This window comes from Taudactylus pleione, unplaced genomic scaffold (assembly GCF_031769625.1).
Source record: "Taudactylus pleione unplaced genomic scaffold, aTauple2 ptg000142l, whole genome shotgun sequence".
In the NCBI taxonomy this organism is placed as follows: Eukaryota; Metazoa; Chordata; class Amphibia; order Anura; family Myobatrachidae; genus Taudactylus; species Taudactylus pleione.
In genome coordinates this window covers 2,879,974-2,894,348 of record NW_028284544.1, presented here as the reverse complement: position 1 = coordinate 2,894,348, position 14,375 = coordinate 2,879,974, and positions in this window count along the sequence as shown.

Below are 14,375 nucleotides of genomic sequence, written 5' to 3'. Positions count from 1 at the left end.
CGGCTGGAATCCACCATTACAGAAGTATCTGTACTGTGATGTGATTGGCGGGAAAGGTTTTCCTTGTGAAATTTCAAGTTAATTTTAATGAACATCATTCTTTCTACATTTTGTGGAAGTAGAATCCTACGCCGTTCGCTCACAAGTTTCCCGGCTGTACTGAAAACTCTCTCCGAGTACACACTGGAGGGTGGACAGCTTAAGTAATGCAAAGCCAGTTTATACAAGGGTCTCTAAATTGCCTTTCTTTTCTTCCAATATTCGAAGGGACTCCATGACATGTCTACTTGTACGGTGTCCTGAAAATAATCCTCCACCATTCTTTGGATGGTAATCGTATTAGATCGAGTTACGGTAGAGGTGTCACTGGTGTTGGGCAATTCTTTTAGACCCAACCAGATGTCAAAATGTTGATTTGACTTATTTGCATCACCACTGGGTCTTTTGGAAAAGGTGAATTTTTTTCTGGCTGCTGCTGGAGAAACTGAAGGAGGAGACGTCATCGTAGAGCCATGTGTCACTTCAGCTGCCAACTTGCTCACCAGGAGTGCTTTGGTTCTTTTAAGATCTGGGTCAGTTGTAAAGAAAGACACAGCATATGACTTGAACCTAGGATCAAGCATGGTTGCTAAAATATAATGATCAGATTTCAAGATCTTGGCCACCCGTGGATCCTGGAGAAGCGAACAAAGGACTTGATCTATCAGTCCAGCATACTTTGCGGAATCACTTTGTTTAATCTCATCCTTCAATTTCTCCAGCTGCTTTTCCAAAAGTGAAATCAGGGGAATCACCTTACTCAAGCTAGCAGTGTCAGCACTCACTTCACATGTGGTATCTTCAAAAGGTTGTATACGCACAGTGGGCTATGCCCTGTCATGGAGCATGTATAAACACACAGTGGGATATGCCCTGTCACGGAGCTTGTATAATACACTCAGTGGGCTATGCCCTTTAACAGAGCTTGTATACACTAAGTGGGCTTATGCCCTTTCACGGAGCTTGTATACACTCAGTGGTCTTATGCCCTGTCACGGAGCTTGATTAATACACACAGTGGGCTATACCCTGTCAAGGAGCTTGCATACACACAGTGGGCTATGCCCTGTCACAGAGCTTGTATAATACACACAGTGGGCTATGCCCTCTGACGGAGCTTGTATACACTCAGCGGGCTTATGTCCTTTCACGGAGCTTGCATACACTCAGTGGGCTTATGTCCTGTCATGGAGCTAGTATAATACACACAGTGGGCTATGCCCTGTCACAGAGCTTGTACAATATACACAGTGGGCTTAAGCCCTGTCATGGAGCTGGTATAATACACTCAGTGGGCTTATGCCCTTTCACGGAGCTTGTATACACACAGTGGGCTATGCCCTGTCACAAAGCTTGAATGCACACAGTGGGCTATGCCCTTTCACGGAGCTTGTATAATACAGACAGTGGGCTATACCCTGTCACGGAGCTTGTATAATACACACAGTGGGCTTATGCTATGTCATGGAGCTTCTGTAACACACACAGTGGGCTTATGCCCTTTCACAGAGCTTGTATAATACACACAATGGGCTATGCCCTATCACGGAGCTTGTATACACTCAGCGGGCTTATGTCCTTTCACGGAGCTTGCATACACTCAGTGGGCTTATGTCCTGTCATGGAGCTTGTATAATACACACAGTGGGCTATGCCCTGTCACAGAGCTTGTACAATATACACAGTGGGCTTAAACCCTGTCATGGAGCTTGTATAATACACACAGTGGGCTTATGCCCTTTCACGGAGCTTGTATACATACAGTGAGCTTATGCCCTGTCACGGAGCTTGTATACACTCAGTGGGCTTATGCCCTGTCACGGAGCTTGTATAATACACACAGTGGGCTATGCCCTGTCACAGAGATTGTATTATACACACAGTGGGCTATGCCATGTCACGGAGCTTGTATAATACACTCAGTGGGCTATGCCCTGTCACAGAGCTTGTATACACACAGTGGGCTATGCCCTGTCATGTAGCTTGTATAATACACACAGTGGGCTATGCCCTTTCACGGAACTTGTAAACACTCAGTGGGCTTATGCCCTTTCATGGAGCTTGTATACACTCAGTGGTCTTATGCCCTGTCAAGGAGGTTGTATAATACACACAGTGGGCTATGCCCTCTTACAGAGCTTGTATAATACACTCAGTGGGCTTATGCCCTTTCACGGAGCTTGTATACAAACAGTGGGCTATGCCCTGTCACGGAGCTTGTATAATACACACAGTGGGCTATGCCCTGTCACGGAGCTTGTATAATACACACAGTGGGCTTATGTCTTGTCAAGGAGCTTGTATACACACAGTGGGCTATGCCCTGTCATGGAGCTTGTATTCACACAGTGGGCTATGCCCTTTCACGGAGCTTGTATAATATACTCAGTGGGCTATGCCCTGTCACAGAGCTTGTATACACACAGTGGGCTATGCCCTTTCATTGAGCTTGTATAATACACACAGTGGGCTTATGCCCTTTCACGGAGCTTGTATACACTCAGTGGGCTTATGCCCTGTCACGGAGCTTGTATAATACACACAGTGGGCTATGCCCTATTACGGAGATTGTATTATACACACAGTGGGCTATGCCATGTCACGGAGCTTGCATAAAACACTCAGTGGGCTATGCCCTGTCACAGAGCTTGTATACACACAGTGGGCTATGCCCTGTCATGTAGCTTGTATAATAGACACAGTGGGCTATGCCCTTTCACGGAGCTTGTATACACTCAGTGGGCTTATGCCCTTTCATGGAGCTTGTATACACTCAGTGGTCTTATGCCCTGTCACGGAGGTTGTATAATACACACAGTAGGCTTAAGCCCTGTCACGGAGCTTGTATAATACACACAGTGGGCTATGCCCTGTCATGGAGCTTGTATAATACACTCAGTGGGCTTATGCCCTTTCACGGAGCTTGTATACACACAGTGGGCTATGCCCTGTCACGGAACTTGTATAATACACACAGTGGGCTATGCCCTGTCATGGAGCTTGTATAATAGACACAGTGGGCTATGCCCTGTCACGGAGCTTGTATAATACACACAATGGGCTAGGGACTTTCACGGAGCTTGTATACACTCAGTTGGCTTATGCCCTTTCACGGAGCTTGAATACACACAGTGGGCTATGCCCTGTCATGGAGCTTGTATTCACACAGTGGGCTATGCCCTTTCACGGAGCTTGTATAATATACTCAGTGGGCTATGCCCTGTCACAGAGCTTGTATACACACAGTGGGCTATGCCCTTTCATTGAGCTTGTATAATACACACAGTGGGCTTATGCCCTTTCACGGAGCTTGTATACACTCAGTGGGCTTATGCCCTGTCACGGAGCTTGTATAATACACACAGTGGGCTATGCCCTATTACGGAGATTGTATTATACACACAGTGGGCTATGCCATGTCACGGAGCTTGCATAAAACACTCAGTGGGCTATGCCCTGTCACAGAGCTTGTATACACACAGTGGGCTATGCCCTGTCATGTAGCTTGTATAATAGACACAGTGGGCTATGCCCTTTCACGGAGCTTGTATACACTCAGTGGGCTTATGCCCTTTCATGGAGCTTGTATACACTCAGTGGTCTTATGCCCTGTCACGGAGGTTGTATAATACACACAGTGGGCTTAAGCCCTGTCACGGAGCTTGTATAATACACACAGTGGGCTATGCCCTGTCATGGAGCTTGTATAATACACTCAGTGGGCTTATGCCCTTTCACGGAGCTTGTATACACACAGTGGGCTATGCCCTGTCACGGAACTTGTATAATACACACAGTGGGCTATGCCCTGTCATGGAGCTTGTATAATAGACACAGTGGGCTATGCCCTGTCACGGAGCTTGTATAATACACACAATGGGCTATGCACTTTCACGGAGCTTGTATACACTCAGTTGGCTTATGCCCTTTCACGGAGCTTGAATACACACAGTGGGTTATGCCCTGTCACGGAGCTTGTATAATACACTCAATGGCCTATGCCCTGTCACGGAGCTTGTATAATACACACACTGGGCTTATGTCTTGTCAAGGAGCTTGTATACACACAGTGGGCTATGCCCTGTCATGGAGCTTGTATACACACAGTGGGTATGCCCTTTCACGGAGCCTGTATAATACACCCAGTGGGCTATGCCCTGTCACAGAGCTTGTCTACAAACAGTGGGCTCTGCCCTGTCAAGGAGCTTGTATAAAACATACAATGGGCTATGCACTTTCACGGAGCTTGTATAATACACACAGTGGGCTGTGAGCTTGTATACACACAGTGGGCTATGCCCTTTCACGGAGCTTGTATAATACAGTCAGTGGGCTTATGCCCTTTCACGGAGATTGTATACACACAGTGGACATATGCCCTTTCATGGAGCTTGTATAATACACACAGTGGGCGATGCCCTGTCACAGAGCTTGTATACACATACACAAAGTGGGTATGTCCTTTCATGGAGCTTGTATAATACACACAGTGGGCTATGCCCTGTCATGGAGTTTGTATAATTCACACAGTGGGCTATGCCCTTTCATGGAGCTTGTATAATACACACAGTGGGCTATGCCCTGTCACGGAGCTTGTATAATACACACAGTGGGCTATGGCCTGTCATGGAGCTTGTATAATACACACAGTGGGCTATGTCCTGTCACGGAGCTTGTATACACTCAGTGGGCTTATGCCCTTTCACAGAGCTTGTATAATATACACAGTGGGCTTATGCCCTTTCACAGAGCTTGTATAATACACACAGTGGGCTTATGCCCTGTCACGGAGCTTGTATACACTCAGTGGGCTTATGCCCTTTCACAGAGCTTGTATAATATACACAGTGGGCTTATGCCCTTTCACAGAGCTTGTATAATACACACAGTGGGCTTATGCCCTGTCACGGAGCATGTATACACACAGTGGGCTAAGCCCTCTGACGGAGCTTGTATACACACTGTGGGCTTATGCCCTTTCACGGAGCTTGCATAATACACACAGTGGGCTATGCCCTTTCACGGAGCTTGCATAATACACACTGTGGGCTTGTTCGCTTTCACGGAGCTTGTATACACTCAGTGGGCTTATTCACAGTAAGGGAGCTTGTATAATACACACAGTGGGCTATGGCCTGTCACGGAGATTGTATAATACACATAATATAATATACCCTTTCATGGAGCCTGTATACACTCAGTGGGCTTATGCCCTTTCACAGAGCTTGTACAATACACACAGTGGGCTATGCCATGTCACGGAGCTTGTTTAATACACACAGTTGGCTATGCCCTCTGACGGAGCTTGTATAATGCACACAGTGGGCTTATGCCATGTCACGGAGCTTGTATAATACACTATGTGGGCTATGCCCTTTCACGGAGCTTGTATACACACTGTGGGCTATTCCCTTTCACGGAGCTTGTATAATACACACAGTGGGCTATGCCCTGTCACGAAGCTTGTATAATTCACACAGTGGGCTTATGCCCTTTCACAGAGCTTGTATACACACAGTGGGCTATGCCCTCTGACGGAGCTTGTATAATACACACAGTGGGCTATGCCCTGTCACCGAGCTTGTATAATACTCACAGTGGGCTATTCCCTGTCACGGAGCTTGTATAATACACTCAGTGGTCACTCTATACCCTTTCCCGGAGCCTGTATACACTCAGTGGGCTTATGCCCTTTCACAGAGCTTGTTCAATACACGCAGTGGGCTATGCCCTTTCACGGAGCTTGTATAATACACACAGTGGGCTGTGAGCTTGTATACACACAGAGGGCTATGCCCTTTCACGGAGCTTGTATAATACACTCAGTGGGCTATGCCCTTTCACGGAGCTTATATAAAACACACAGTGGGCTTTCCCCTGTCACGGAGCTTTTATAATACACACAGTGAGCTATGCCCTTTCACTGAGCTTGTATAATACACTCAGTGGGCTTATTCCCTGTCACGGAGCTTGAATAATACACACAGTGGGCTATGCCCTGTCACGGAGCTTGTATAATGCACACAGTGGGCTATCCCCTGTCACGGAGCTTGTATAATACACACAGCGGGCTGCAAGACGGGTGCGTTCCCATGGGAACGCCTACCGTCTGAGTCCTGCCCCACTGACATCAGTAATGATGTCAGTGGGAGTGATTTTGGCTCTGATAGAGCCAAAATCACTCCTGGGCTTGCGGCAGCGAGACCCTACCGCAGGGTCTCATCGCAAGCCCGATGGTCACGATGGTCTTGACCATCGCGACCATCAACATGGACGCTCGCTATAGCTGTGGGTGGTAACCCACAGCTATATGAGCGTCCATGAGGCCGCTCCAAAAACAGGTAGGAGGGCCCTGATTCAGAGCGAGCGCTCTGGTCAGAGCGTTCGGCTCTGAATCAGGCCCTATGCCCTGTCACTGAGCTTGTATAATACACACAGTGGGCTATGCCCTGTTACGGAGCTTGTATAATACACACAGTAGGCTATGCCCTGTCACGGAGCTTGCATAATACACACAGTGGGCTATGCGCTGTCTCGGAGCTTGTATAATACACACAGTGGGCTATGCCCTGTCACGGAGCTTGCATAATACAAACAGTGAGCTTATTTGCTTTCACGGAGCTTGTATACACTCAGTGGGCTTATTCCCTGTCACGGAGCTTGTATAATACACTCAGTGGGCTATGGCCTGTCACGGAGCTTATATACACACAGAGGGCTATGCCCCGTCACAGAGCTTGTATAATACACACAGTGGGCTATACCCTTTCACGGAGCCTGTATACACTCAGTGGGCTTATGCCCTTTCACTGAGCTTGTACAATACACACAGTGGGCTATGCCCTGTCACGGAGCTTGTTTAATACACACAGTTGGCTATGCCCTCTGACGGAGCTTGTATAATACACACAGTGGGCTTATGCCATGTCACGGAGCTTTTATAATACACTACGTGGGCTATGTCCTTTCATGGAGCTTGTATACACACAGTGGGCTATGCCCTTTCACGGAGCTTGCATAATACACACAGTGGGCTATGCCCTGTCACAGAGCTTGTATACACACAGTGGGCTATGCCCTTTCATGGAGCTTGTATAATACACACAGTGGGCTATGCCCTGTCAAGGAGCTTGTATAAAACACACAATGGGCTATGCACTTTCACGAGCTTGTATGGTACACACAGTGGGCTGTGAGCTTGTATACACACAGTGGGCTATGCCCTTTCACGGAGCTTGTATAATACAGTCAGTGAGCTTATGCCCTTTCACGGAGATTGCATACACACAGTGGGCATATGCCCTTTCATGGAGCTTGTATAATACACACAGTGGGCGATGCCCTGTCACGGAGCTTGTATACACATACACACAGTAGGTATGCCCTTTCAAGGAGCTTGTATAATACACACAGTGGGCTATGCCCTGTCATGGAGTTTGTATAAGTCACACAGTGGGCTATGTCCTTTCATGGAGCTTGTATAATTCACACAGTGGGCTATGCCCTGTCACGGAGCTTGTATAATACACACAGTGGGCAATGGCCTGTCATGGAGCTTGTATAATACACACAGTGGGCTATGCCCTGTCACAGAGCTTGTATACACTCAGTGGGCTTATTCCCTTTCACAGAGCTTGTATAATACACACAGTGGGCTTATGCCCTTTCACAGAGCTTGTATAATACACACAGTGGGCTTATGCCCTGTCACGGAGCATGTATACACACAGTGGGCTATGCCCTGTCACGGAGCTTGTATACACACAGTGGGCTATGCACTTTCACGGAGCTTGCATAATACACACAGTGGGCTATGGCCTGTCACGGAGCTTGTATAATACACTCAGTGGGCTAAGCCCTGTCCCAGAGCTTGTATACACACAGTGGGCCATGCCCTTTCGTGGAGCTTGGAATACACACAGTGGGCTACGCCCTTTTACGGAGCTTGTATACACTCAGTGGGCTTATTCCCTTTCATGGAGCTTGATTACACTCAGTGGGCTTATGCCCTGTCATGGAGCTTGAATAAAACACACAGTTGTCTTTGCCCTCTGACGGAGCTTGTATAATACACACAGTGGGCTATGCCCTGTCACGGAGCTTGTATAATACACACAGTGGGCTATGGCCTGTCAAGGAGCTTGTATAATACACACAGTGGGCTATGCCCTGTCACGGAGCTTGTATACACTCAGTGGGCTTATGCCCTTTCACAGAGCTTGTATAATACACACAGTGGGCTTATGCCCTTTCACAGAGCTTGTATAATACACCTAGTGGGCTTATGCCCTGTCACGGAGCATGTATACACACAGTGGGCTATGCCCTGTCACAGAGCTTGTATACACACAGTGGGCTATGCCCTTTCACGGAGCTTGAATAATACACACAGTGGGCTATGCCCTGTCACGGAGCTTGTATAATACACTCAGTGGGCTAAGCCCTGTCCCGGAGCTTGTATAATACACTCAGTGGGCTAAGCCCTGTCCCAGAGCTTGTATACACACAGTGGGCCATGCCCTTTCGTGGAGCTTGGAATACACACAGTGGGCTACGCCCTTTCACTGAGCTTGTATACACTCAGTGGGCTTATTCCCTTTCATGGAGCTTGATTACACACAGTGGGATAATGCCATGTCAAGGAGCTTGTATAATACACACAGTGGGCTATGCCATGTCACGGAGGTTGTATAATACAAACAGTGGGTTTATACCCTTTCACAGAGCTTGTATACACACAATGGGCTATGCCCTCTGATGGAGCTTGTATAATGCACAAAGTGGGCTTGTGCCATGTCACGGAGCTTGTATAATACACTCAGTGGGCTATGCCATGTCACTGAGATTGTATAATACACACAGTGGGCTTATGCCCTTTCACGGAGCTTGTATACACAGTGGGCTTATGCCCTTTCATGGAGCTTGCATACACTCAGTGGGCATATGCCCTGTCACGGTGCTTGTATAATACACAAAGTGGGCTATGCCCTGTCACAGAGCTTGTATAATACAAACAATGTGCTTAAGCCCTGTCACGGAGCTCGTATACACACAGTGGGCTATGCCCTGTCACAGAGCTTGTATAATACACACAGTTGGCTATGCCCTATCACGGAGCTTGTATACACTCAGTGGGCTTATGCCTTTTCATGGAGCTTGTATGCACACAGTGGGCTTTGCCCTGTCATGGAGCTTGTATAATACACAAAGTGGGCTATGCCCTGTAACGGAGCTTGTATAATACACACAGTGTGCTATGCCCTGTCACAGAGCTTGTATAATACACACAGTGGGCTATGCCCTTTTACGGAGCTTGTATAATACACAAAGTGGGCTATGCCCTGTCACGGAGCTTGTATACACACAGTGGGCTATGCCCTGTCACGAAGCTTGTATACACACAGTAGGCTGTGTGCTTGTATACACACAGTGGGCTCGCGACCATCAACATGGACGCTCGCTATAGCTGTGGGTGGTAACCCACAGCTATACGAGCGTCCATGAGGCCGCTCCAAAAACAGGTAGGAGGGCCCTGATTCACAGCGAGCACTCTAGTCAGAGCATTCGGCTCTGAATCAGGGCCCTATGCCCTGTCACTGAGCTTGTATAATACACACAGTGGGCTATGCCCTGTCACGGAGCTTGTATAATACACACAGTGGGCTATGCCCTGTCACGGAGCTTGCATAATACACACAGTGGGCTATGCCCTGTCACGGAGCTTGTATAATGCACACAGTGGGCTATGCCCTGTCACGGAGCTTGCATAATACAAACAGTGGGCTTATTCACTTTCACAGAGCTTGTATACACTCAGTGGGCTTATTCCCTGTCACAGAGCTTGTATAATACACACAGTGGGCTATGGCCTGTCACGGAGCTTGTATAAAACATACAATGGGCTATGCACTTTCACGGAGCTTGTATAATACACACAGTGGGCTGTGAGCTTGTATACATACAGTGGGCTACGCCCTTTCACGGAGCTTGTATAATACAGTCAGTGGGCTTATGCCCTTTCACGGAGATTGTATACACACAGTGGGCATATGCACTTTCATGGAGCTTGTATAATACACACAGTGGGCGATGCCCTGTCATGGAGCTTGTATACACATACACACAGTAGGTATGCCCTTTCATGGAGCTTGTATAATACACACAGTGGGCTATGCCCTGTCATGGAGTTTGTATAATTCACACAGTGGGCTATGCCCTTTCATGGAGCTTGTATAATACACACAGTGGCCTATGCCCTGTCACGGAGCTTGTATAATACACACAGTGGGCTATGGCCTGTCATGGAGCTTGTATAATACACACAGTGGGCTATGCCCTGTCACGGAGCTTGTATACACTCAGTGGGCTTATGCCCTTTCACAGAGCTTGTATAATACACACAGTGGGCTTATGCCCTTTCACAGAGCTTGTATAATACACACAGTGGGCTTATGCCCTGTCACGGAGCATGTATACACACAGTGGGCTATGCCCTGTCACGGAGCTTGTATACACACAGTGGGCTATGCCCTTTCATGGAGCTTGAATAGTACACAAAGTGGGCTATGCCCTGTCACGGAGCTTGTATAATACACTCAGTGGGCTATGCCCTGTCACGGAGCTTGTATACACACTGTGGGCCATGCTCTTTCATGGAGCTTGTAAATACACACAGTGGGCTACGCCCTTTCACGGAGCTTGTATACACTCAGTGGGCTATGCCCTTTCATGGAGTTTGTATAATACACACAGTGGGCTATGCCCTGTCAAGGAGCTTGTATAAAACACACAATGGGCTATGCACTTTCACGGAGCTTGTATAATACACACAGTGGGCTGTGAGCTTGTATACACACAGTGGGCTATGCCCTTTCACGGAGCTTGTATAATACAGTCAGTGGGCTTATGCCCTTTCACGGATATTGTATACACACAGTGGGCATATGCCCTTTCATGGAGCTTGTATGATACACACAGTGGGTGATGCCCTGTCACAGAGCTTGTATACACATACACACAGTGGGTATACCCTTTCATGGAGTTTGTATAATACACACAGTGGGCTATGCCCTGTCATGGAGTTTGTATAATTCACACAGTGGGCTATGCCCTTTCACGGAGCTTGATTACACTCAGTGGGCTTATGCCCTGTCATGGAGCTTGAATTATACACACAGTTGTCTTTGCCCTCTGACGGAGCTTGTATAATACACACAGTGGGATTATGCCATGTCACGGAGCTTGTATAATACACTCAGTGGGCATATGTCCTTTCACGGATCTTGTATACACACAGTGGAATATGCCCTTTCACGGAGCTTGAATAATACACACAGTGGGCTATGCCATGTCACGGAGCTTGTAGAATACAAACAGTGGGCTTATGCCCTTTCACAGAGCTTGTATACACACAATGGGCTATGCCCTCTGATGGAGCTTGTATAATGCACAAAGTGGGCTTGTGCCATGTCACGGAGCTTGTATAATACACTCAGTGGGCTATGCCATGTCACTGAGATTGTATAATACACACAGTGTGCTTAAGCCCTGTCACGGAGCTTGTATAATACACTCAGTGGGCTATGCCATGTCACTGAGATTGTATAATACACACAGTGTGCTTAAGCCCTGTCACGGAGCTTGTATAATACACTCAGTGGGCTTATGCCCTGTCACAGAGCTTGTATACACAGTGGGCTTATGCCCTTTCATGGAGCTTGTATACACTCAGTGGTCTTATGCCCTGTCACGGAGCTTGTATAATACACACAGTGGGCTATGCCCTGTCACAGAGCTTGTATAATACACACAGTGTGCTTAAGCCCTGTCACGGAGCTTGTATAATACACTCAGTGGGCTTATGCCCTTTCACAGAGCTCGTATACACACAGTGGGCTATGCCCTGTCACAAAGCTTGTATAATACACACAGTTGGCTAAGCCCTATCACGGAGCTTGTATACACTCAGTGGGCTTCGCCCTGTCATGGAGCTTATATAATAAACACAGTGGGCTATGCTCTGTCACGGAGCTTGTATAATACACACAGTGGGCTATGCCCTGTCATGGAGCTTGTATAATACACACAGTGGGCTATGCCCTGTCACGGAGCTTGTATAATACACATAGTGGGCTATGCCCTGTCACAGAGCTTGTATAATGCACACAGTGGGCTATGCCATTTTACGGAGCTTGTATAATACACACAGTGGGCTATACCCTGTCACGGAGCTTGTATAATACACACAGTGGGCTATGCCCTGTCACGGAGCTTGTATAATACACACAGTGGGCTTATTCCCTGTCACGGAGCTTGAATAATACACACAGTGGGCTATGCCCTGTCACGGAGCTTGTATAATACACACAGTGGGCTATCCCCTGTCATGGAGCTTGTATACACACAGTGGGCTACTGCCCTTTCACGGAGCTTGTATACACACAGTGGGCTATGCCGTGTCACGAAGCTTGTATACGCACAGTAGGCTGTGAGCTTGTATACAGACAGTGGGTTCGCGACCATCAACATGGATGCTCGCTATAGCTGTGGGTGGAAACCCACAGCTATACGAGCGTCCATGAGGCCGCTTCAAAAACAGGTAGGAGGGCCCTGATTCAGAGCGAGCGCTCTGGTCAGAGCGTTCGGCTCTGAATCAGGCCCTATGCCTTGTCACTGAGCTTGTATAATACACACAGTGGGCTATGCCCTGTCACGGAGCTTGTATAATACACCCAGTGGGCTATGCCCTGTCACGGAGCTTGCATAATACACACAGTGGGCTATGCCCTGTCACGGAGCTTGTATAATACACACAGTGGGCTATGCCCTGTCACAGAGCTTACATAATACAAACAGTGGGCTTATTCGCTTTCACGGAGCTTGTATACACTCAGTGGGCTTATTCCCTGTCACGGAGCTTGTATAATACACACTGTGGGCTATGGCCAGTCACGGAGCTTGTATACACACAGAGGGCTATGCCCCGTCACAGAGCTTGTATAATACACACAGTGGGCTTTACCCTTTCACGCAGCCTGTATACACTCAGTGGGCTTATGCCCTTTCACTGAGCTTGTACAATACACACAGTGGGCTATGCCCTGTCATGGAGCTTGTATAATACACACAGTGGGCTATGCCCTGTCACGGAGCTTGTATACACTCAGTGGGCTTATGCCCTTTCACAGAGCTTGTATAATACACACAGTGGGCTTATGCCCTTTCACAGAGCTTGTATAATACACACAGTGGGCTTATGCCCTGTCACGGAGCATGTATACACACAGTGGGCTATGCCCTGTCACGGAGCTTGTATACACACAGTGGGCTATGCCCTTTCATGGAGCTTGAATAGTACACAAAGTGGGCTATGCCCTGTCACGGAGCTTGTATAATACACTCAGTGGGCTATGCCCTGTCACGGAGCTTGTATACACACTGTGGGCCATGCTCTTTCATGGAGCTTGTAAATACACACAGTGGGCTACGCCCTTTCACGGAGCTTGTATACACTCAGTGGGCTATGCCCTTTCATGGAGTTTGTATAATACACACAGTGGGCTATGCCCTGTCAAGGAGCTTGTATAAAACACACAATGGGCTATGCACTTTCACGGAGCTTGTATAATACACACAGTGGGCTGTGAGCTTGTATACACACAGTGGGCTATGCCCTTTCACGGAGCTTGTATAATACAGTCAGTGGGCTTATGCCCTTTCACGGAGATTGTATACACACAGTGGGCATATGCCCTTTCATGGAGCTTGTATGATACACACAGTGGGTGATGCCCTGTCACAGAGCTTGTATACACATACACACAGTGGGTATACCCTTTCATGGAGTTTGTATAATACACACAGTGGGCTATGCCCTGTCATGGAGTTTGTATAATTCACACAGTGGGCTATGCCCTTTCACGGAGCTTGATTACACTCAGTGGGCTTATGCCCTGTCATGGAGCTTGAATTATACACACAGTTGTCTTTGCCCTCTGACGGAGCTTGTATAATACACACAGTGGGATTATGCCATGTCACGGAGCTTGTATAATACACTCAGTGGGCATATGTCCTTTCACGGATCTTGTATACACACAGTGGAATATGCCCTTTCACGGAGCTTGAATAATACACACAGTGGGCTATGCCATGTCACGGAGCTTGTAGAATACAAACAGTGGGCTTATGCCCTTTCACAGAGCTTGTATACACACAATGGGCTATGCCCTCTGATGGAGCTTGTATAATGCACAAAGTGGGCTTGTGCCATGTCACGGAGCTTGTATAATACACTCAGTGGGCTATGCCATGTCACTGAGATTGTATAATACACA